The sequence below is a fragment of the Ictidomys tridecemlineatus genome, chromosome 7 (assembly GCF_052094955.1).
Source record: "Ictidomys tridecemlineatus isolate mIctTri1 chromosome 7, mIctTri1.hap1, whole genome shotgun sequence".
Lineage (NCBI taxonomy): Eukaryota > Metazoa > Chordata > Mammalia > Rodentia > Sciuridae > Ictidomys > Ictidomys tridecemlineatus.
The window spans coordinates 90017842-90023874 of NC_135483.1; positions in this window are offsets into that span (position 1 = coordinate 90017842).

Here is a 6033-nt window from a genome sequence, read left to right on the forward strand (position 1 = left end):
GCTTAATTGCTTTGCAAAGGGATGTGTCTGAATCAGCCTCTTGGCCCTGTGTGACACTGTGGCTTAGATTGTCAAGACCTGATGGATCTCAAGAAAGATCACATATGTTCATCCAAAGCCAATATGGCAAAAAAGCAGTCATTGTGGATGAAGTCTCTCGCCTTCCTCTGTAAGGTTCCTGACCTCCATCAAGTGAGAATAGGCATCCATTGGGTCAAATGAGTTTTTCAAAGCCCTGCAGAGGCTAGCCATTATGTGCTTGGGTTTTCTCGTGACTCCAATTCACACAAAGAATCTATACCCCACCATCAGCAGGCCTCAAAGTGGAGAAGCTGAGCAGTATTAAAGGCAGGCCTATTTGATCACTCCTGGTTCAAAGGAAGGGTGTCCAGGCCACCCTGACCTTAGGCAAATGAGGGGCAAGGGAGCTCATTGTGGACACTGTCTTAGGCTGCGCCCCTCATGAAAACCTCCAGCCAGAGGTTGTGAGGATTGTCTATATGGAAGAAGATGAGGGCCTTGTGGCAGTGTTTTGGTTTGAATTGTGGTCATTTGTGTGGCTGTGGAAAAGATGACTGGGTCCGTGTAAGCTTGAACCCTTGTGTGATTCCCCTTGGAGACTGAGTTCTGGAACTGACCTCAAAGAAGTATTGCCATGAATTGTGTTGGGATTTTTCGAGGCCACGCATGAGTGTCCCCCCTGGAAACTGAGATCCAAGCCCAGGGTGAATTTCCACAGAACACTGAAAATCTCAGTGAGGATATCACATGATTTTATTCTTAAAGACCTGGTAGCCATAGTTGAGAGTCAAAACACAAATGGACATAACATTGTAGATCTTAGTGGGCCTGGTTTCATGTGACGTTTTGGCCACTCTTTGGGAAGCCTTGTTTGTGAGAGTTCTCCAGAGCTTTCATTGAAATGATCTTCCTCACCATTTAATGGTTCCTGGATGAATGGAAACCCACAGTGCCTCCAACTTCATCCTTTAAAAATGGCTAGATAAATACCATGCAATCTTTGAAATTCCCATGACCAGGTGGCACGGGAGAACCTTTGGATGTCCTGTTGCTGATCATGAGTGTACCAGAGAGGTGCCTTGATTGACTGGGTTGCATGAAAATGATGTAGAACAGAGATGCCAGTAAGGTGGGGCCTGCTGAGGAGTGGGCCTAGAGCAGTGGTGTGAAGGTGTGTGATAAAACATCTGTGGTGGGGCCATTTGGATCTGCCATGGGCTTCCAAATGGCTTGTGACTTACATGGTGCAGCCAGCAGACCCTTATATGTAAAGGCATCTTGTTATATGGAGAGTTTTCAGGGCAATGTTCAGAATCACGTTGCTATGGTCAAGGGGACAAGCTCTGTGGGATTGAAGCATGGTTGGTGCATTCTCCTAGGACCCTGACACACCAAACGTGACAGACTCCCTCAAGCACTGTGTCCCAGTTGAACTCCTTGTATTTTGTGAAGGAAATTCCAAACTCGCAGTACAGCAGCAAGAAACACCAGGAAAAGTGGAGGATGACTAAATGGCTTCACAGTATTCACGGGGAGACACTTAGACCCTAGTGGCCACAGTTTACCTACAAAAAGAGAATTCAGCACTTCTGCCTCATGTTCATTGGAAAATCAGAAACCATGTCCTTCAGGTCACTTAGATGCAGACCCAGCTTTGATGGTCTCACTACAAAGGAAGCTAAAGCTCCTGACAACAACATATATTTCATGAGCCCAACCTCACAGGGAGTTTCTCAAGAAGTCTTTAGGCCAGCAGAGCACCATGTTTGTGGAGTGTTTATCCTGTCCTTTACTTATGGAAACTCCTCTACCACCTCCAAAGTTGTGAACTCCTGAGCATTTTTCATTCCACATAGGTATTCAAAATTTTCTAACTCTTCTACTCGAATTGCATCTTACTTGTGGCAAGGGTAATGTCAAGGCATTGTTCTGGATGACAGTGGGAAGATTTTTGAGTAGCACATATTTGCATACACATTGGATTCATTTTCGTATTTTTCATTTTAAATACTGAATCCCTGACACTAACCCATACCGTACTAGACTCTGACTATGAATCCTAATATGATGGAGAAAAATAACCCAAACTGAATAGAAATACAAGCAGTTCAAAGGAGGCATGGTGTGTAGTTGGACAGCCTTTTTGCATTATAAAGGGTAGGTGTTATGAATCTAATCCAATGTAATAGTTCTCCATGTGTTTTTAAATTTAACAAATATGTGAATTCCTGTCTCCCTTTCTCTGTAGCCTATTCAGCACATGTATTTTTACATGCACGTATAGAATCCTACCTGGTTTCCAGCTACATTCTTGTGAGGTGGCTGACTAGGCAGATACAAACTGTGAGAAGAGATCTCTCCGCCTAAATGCTGTTGGAACTGAAAATCCACTTGTGGGTAAGCTTCCTACTTGAACAACATAATACATAAATTCATGTTCATTAAAATAATTATTTTTGAATCTGTGGATGAAATATATTTCATGATGAATTTCAATTGGCATATATATTTCTTATTTTTAATATGTCTGTGTGTGTATTTTTTTGTATATATATATATATATATATATATATATATATATATATATATTTATATATACACACACACACTATCCAGATTTTTCAAAATATAAAATATATGTGTCTTATTTTACACTCCCTAAATTCATGTTCATGTATGTGGATTTATAATCACTTTACACAAGATTATTCTCAGAAATATTCATGCACCTGAAATACATATTTGTTTCCTAGTACTGAAAACTAACTTCAGTCAATGGTGCATAGATCCTAACATTTCTACAATAACTGACCCTGTTTAATATCAATGCAAGTAGACTCCTGTGGGACATGATGTGTATTTTGACATTCATTTTTATTCAACACTGCTACGTTACTATTTCTTTTGTTGATGCACATCTAAGATATATATTTAATCCTCAAGTTCACAAATTTCTAGGCATTTGGTTCACTTTCAACCAAATCTGGCTTCAGAACACATGTATTCCTCCATTTTTATTGACTGGTGTTTTCATGAGACTTCTTTCTAAACACATTATTTTGGATTTCTATAATCACTTTTGAAGCAAAACTAACACACCATTCAGGTTAAACCATTACCTCTATATTAACATTAAATATATACCTGGTTGGAATGAATGATCCTGTATAAGTATAAGATTTCCTCTATATTTTCAGATATCAATTAAAACAATTATTAAAATTGGAACCATTTATATTCTTCATTCACAGTATGGTCTATTCATGCATTATCTCTATACTCATAGACCCAGGGTACACCTATTTGTACCTTCAAATGCTAATTTATACGTCTTCAACATATTGCTTCCAAAAATGGTGGAAGAAATACTCATATCACCTGATCTACATATACATTTTATCACAGTGATATTCTGGACACAAAATGCAAAGGTCACACTTATGATTGTACCAAAGCCTAATTGGAAAGTGAGCATGGATTACTCAAAACATCCTTGTCCAGGTTGCCTAATGCTCTCAAATGTCAATCCTATTGGTGACTATACATTTGTTTCTGCCTAAGATTATATATTAAACCTCAACCCTTTTGAAAATGTCTAATCCTATCACTCACTTTATACTTTGCCTGATTTCCTAATGTCTACATTCATATCTGCTTTCCTACATATTTTCCCCAATTCATCATTGTGACTGACTCTTCACATGTGCTGACATTTTCATTCACTCTCAAACAGACACCCTATTTCTAAAGAACTTTTGGTTCAAATTTCATACTCAGTCTTCTTCCTAAACCTACTGACTATCTTCCTAATCCTACCTAGTATCCCTTTTTGACTGGATGTTCTCTTCTACATTGAATCATCCAAGGTACAAGGTCCTGTGCCATTGTATATGGATTTATCGGAGACATCTCTACAGAATGTAATTCAAAGCTAAGAATCCCAATCAAGGGCCCAATGCCCTTCTGGCCTTCAAATCTTACTTAGATTTTTGTTTTCATACATATATTTCACCTCTATATTATTATAAATATCACATGTTCCCAATACCATTCTTCATCCAGCAGAATGATTCGTAACCCAAATCGAACATGTTCTTAACCCCAAGCATACACTGTAACCTCAATCTAACTTTACAATAGGGCAGGGACAGAGTTATTCTTAAAATATAGGAATGTAGGGCATCTTCCACCTGCTGAGAACCTCAATGGTCCATCCAGAAATGATCCCTGGAGAAAATGTAGACAGCTAGGAAGGACCTAACAGAGCAAAAGACATCTTTTATGGGAAACAACGTGGTAAGGATGAAGGTTTGTGTCTGAATGAGCCTCTCTTTTCTTAATGTAGACAAGATGCACCAAACCAGGCCTGTGTGGAGAGCTTTTCCTGGGTGCCTATGGTTGATATGCCATTCTAACTTGTAAAAGTGTCACAGGAAGCAGGGGCAGCCTCAGTCTCATGGGACCCTTGGAAGCAACAGTTAGAGGACAAAGTGGTTACCAAGGCAGTGACCTCATTAAGTTCCTGAAGAAAGTGATCTCACCACACTTCCTTGGTGATGGAACTCTCTGAACTTGGGATCCAGGAAGCCAGGCACCCGGAGGCAGTCCCAGTGCCAGTTCCAGTGGGCTCACTTGTTTGGATTTACCAAGGTCAGAGTCAGTCTTTCTTTGTTCCTACAGATGTGAGAATGGCCAATTGCCAAATGCTCTTAAGGGGGTCTTTCCTGAGAGAGCACGTCGTGGCTCACCCCTGGCTCCTGACAACATCACAGAATTGGCCAAGGAGTCCAGATCTGAGACACTACAGGCCATTTCAGGGGAACATAGTATGGCCCACAAGTCAGAAGACACTGTGGGTAGTAACAGACCTCCTCGGGGGAAGGAGGTGGCTTTGTGGGTGTGGGTGTGAGTTTGTGGTATTGTCTCATGTTCTGACAAGAGCTAGGAAAGGTGGTTTGTTTGGTTTTCAGTGGACTGTTTCTAGCAAGTCTTCTGACAAGGCAAGTGTTGCTATGTCTGTGTATCCCACTGTGTCTGTGCTTGTGGACATTAGAAAAGAGAATGCATCAATGGATGTGTCCTGTCTAGTAGAAAGCTTCCAGCGTTCATTTTGTTCAATTTATGAATGGACTGTGGCTTGTCTTATCTATGGGCAACACCTACTATCTTCCTAAATTCCTGTTTTCTTCCTTAATTCTGGCCACTCTTCAGAATAGGATCATGATTTTGTGTCCAAGATATGTACCACCTCCAAGCTTGGTGACATGGCCATGTACTGGATAGCTGAAAGGAATGGCGAGCATCTCAGAAAACTCACATATCAGTGGGCCCCATAAAGTCTCTGTGGAAAAACCCTTCTTTGGGCCTTTTACTTACCTATTGTTCTGTTTCCCTGGATGTCAGCAAGGTCTTTGCCTCAGGACACCCCTTTGTGACACCTTCAGAAAAGAGTTTTCAAATGCAAAGGAATGGACATCACCTGTGGCTTTTTGCTTAATTACTTTGAAAAGGGATATGTCTGAATCAGCCTCTTGGCCCTGTGTGAGGCTGTGGCTTAGATTGTGAGCACCTGATGGATCTCAAGAAAGATCCCATATGTGCATCCAAAGCCAATATGGCAAAAAAGCAGTCATTGCGGATGAAGTCTCTTGCCTTCCTCTGTAAGGTACCTGACATCAATCAAGTGAGAATAGGGATCCTTTGGGTCAAATGAGTTTTTCAAAGCCCTGCAGAGGCTAGCCATTATATGCTTGGGTTTTCTCATGACTCCAATTCACACAAAGAATCTATACCCCACCATCAGCAGGCCTCAAAGTGGAGAAGCTGAGCAGTATTAAAGGCAGGCCTATTTGATCACTCCTGGTTCAAAGGAAGGGTGTCCAGGCAACCCTGACATTAGGCAAATGAGGGGCAAGAGAGCTTATTGTGGAAACTGTCTTAGGCTGCGCCCCTCATGGAAACCTCTAGCCAGAGGTTATGAGGATTGTCTATATGGAAGAAGATGAGGGCCTT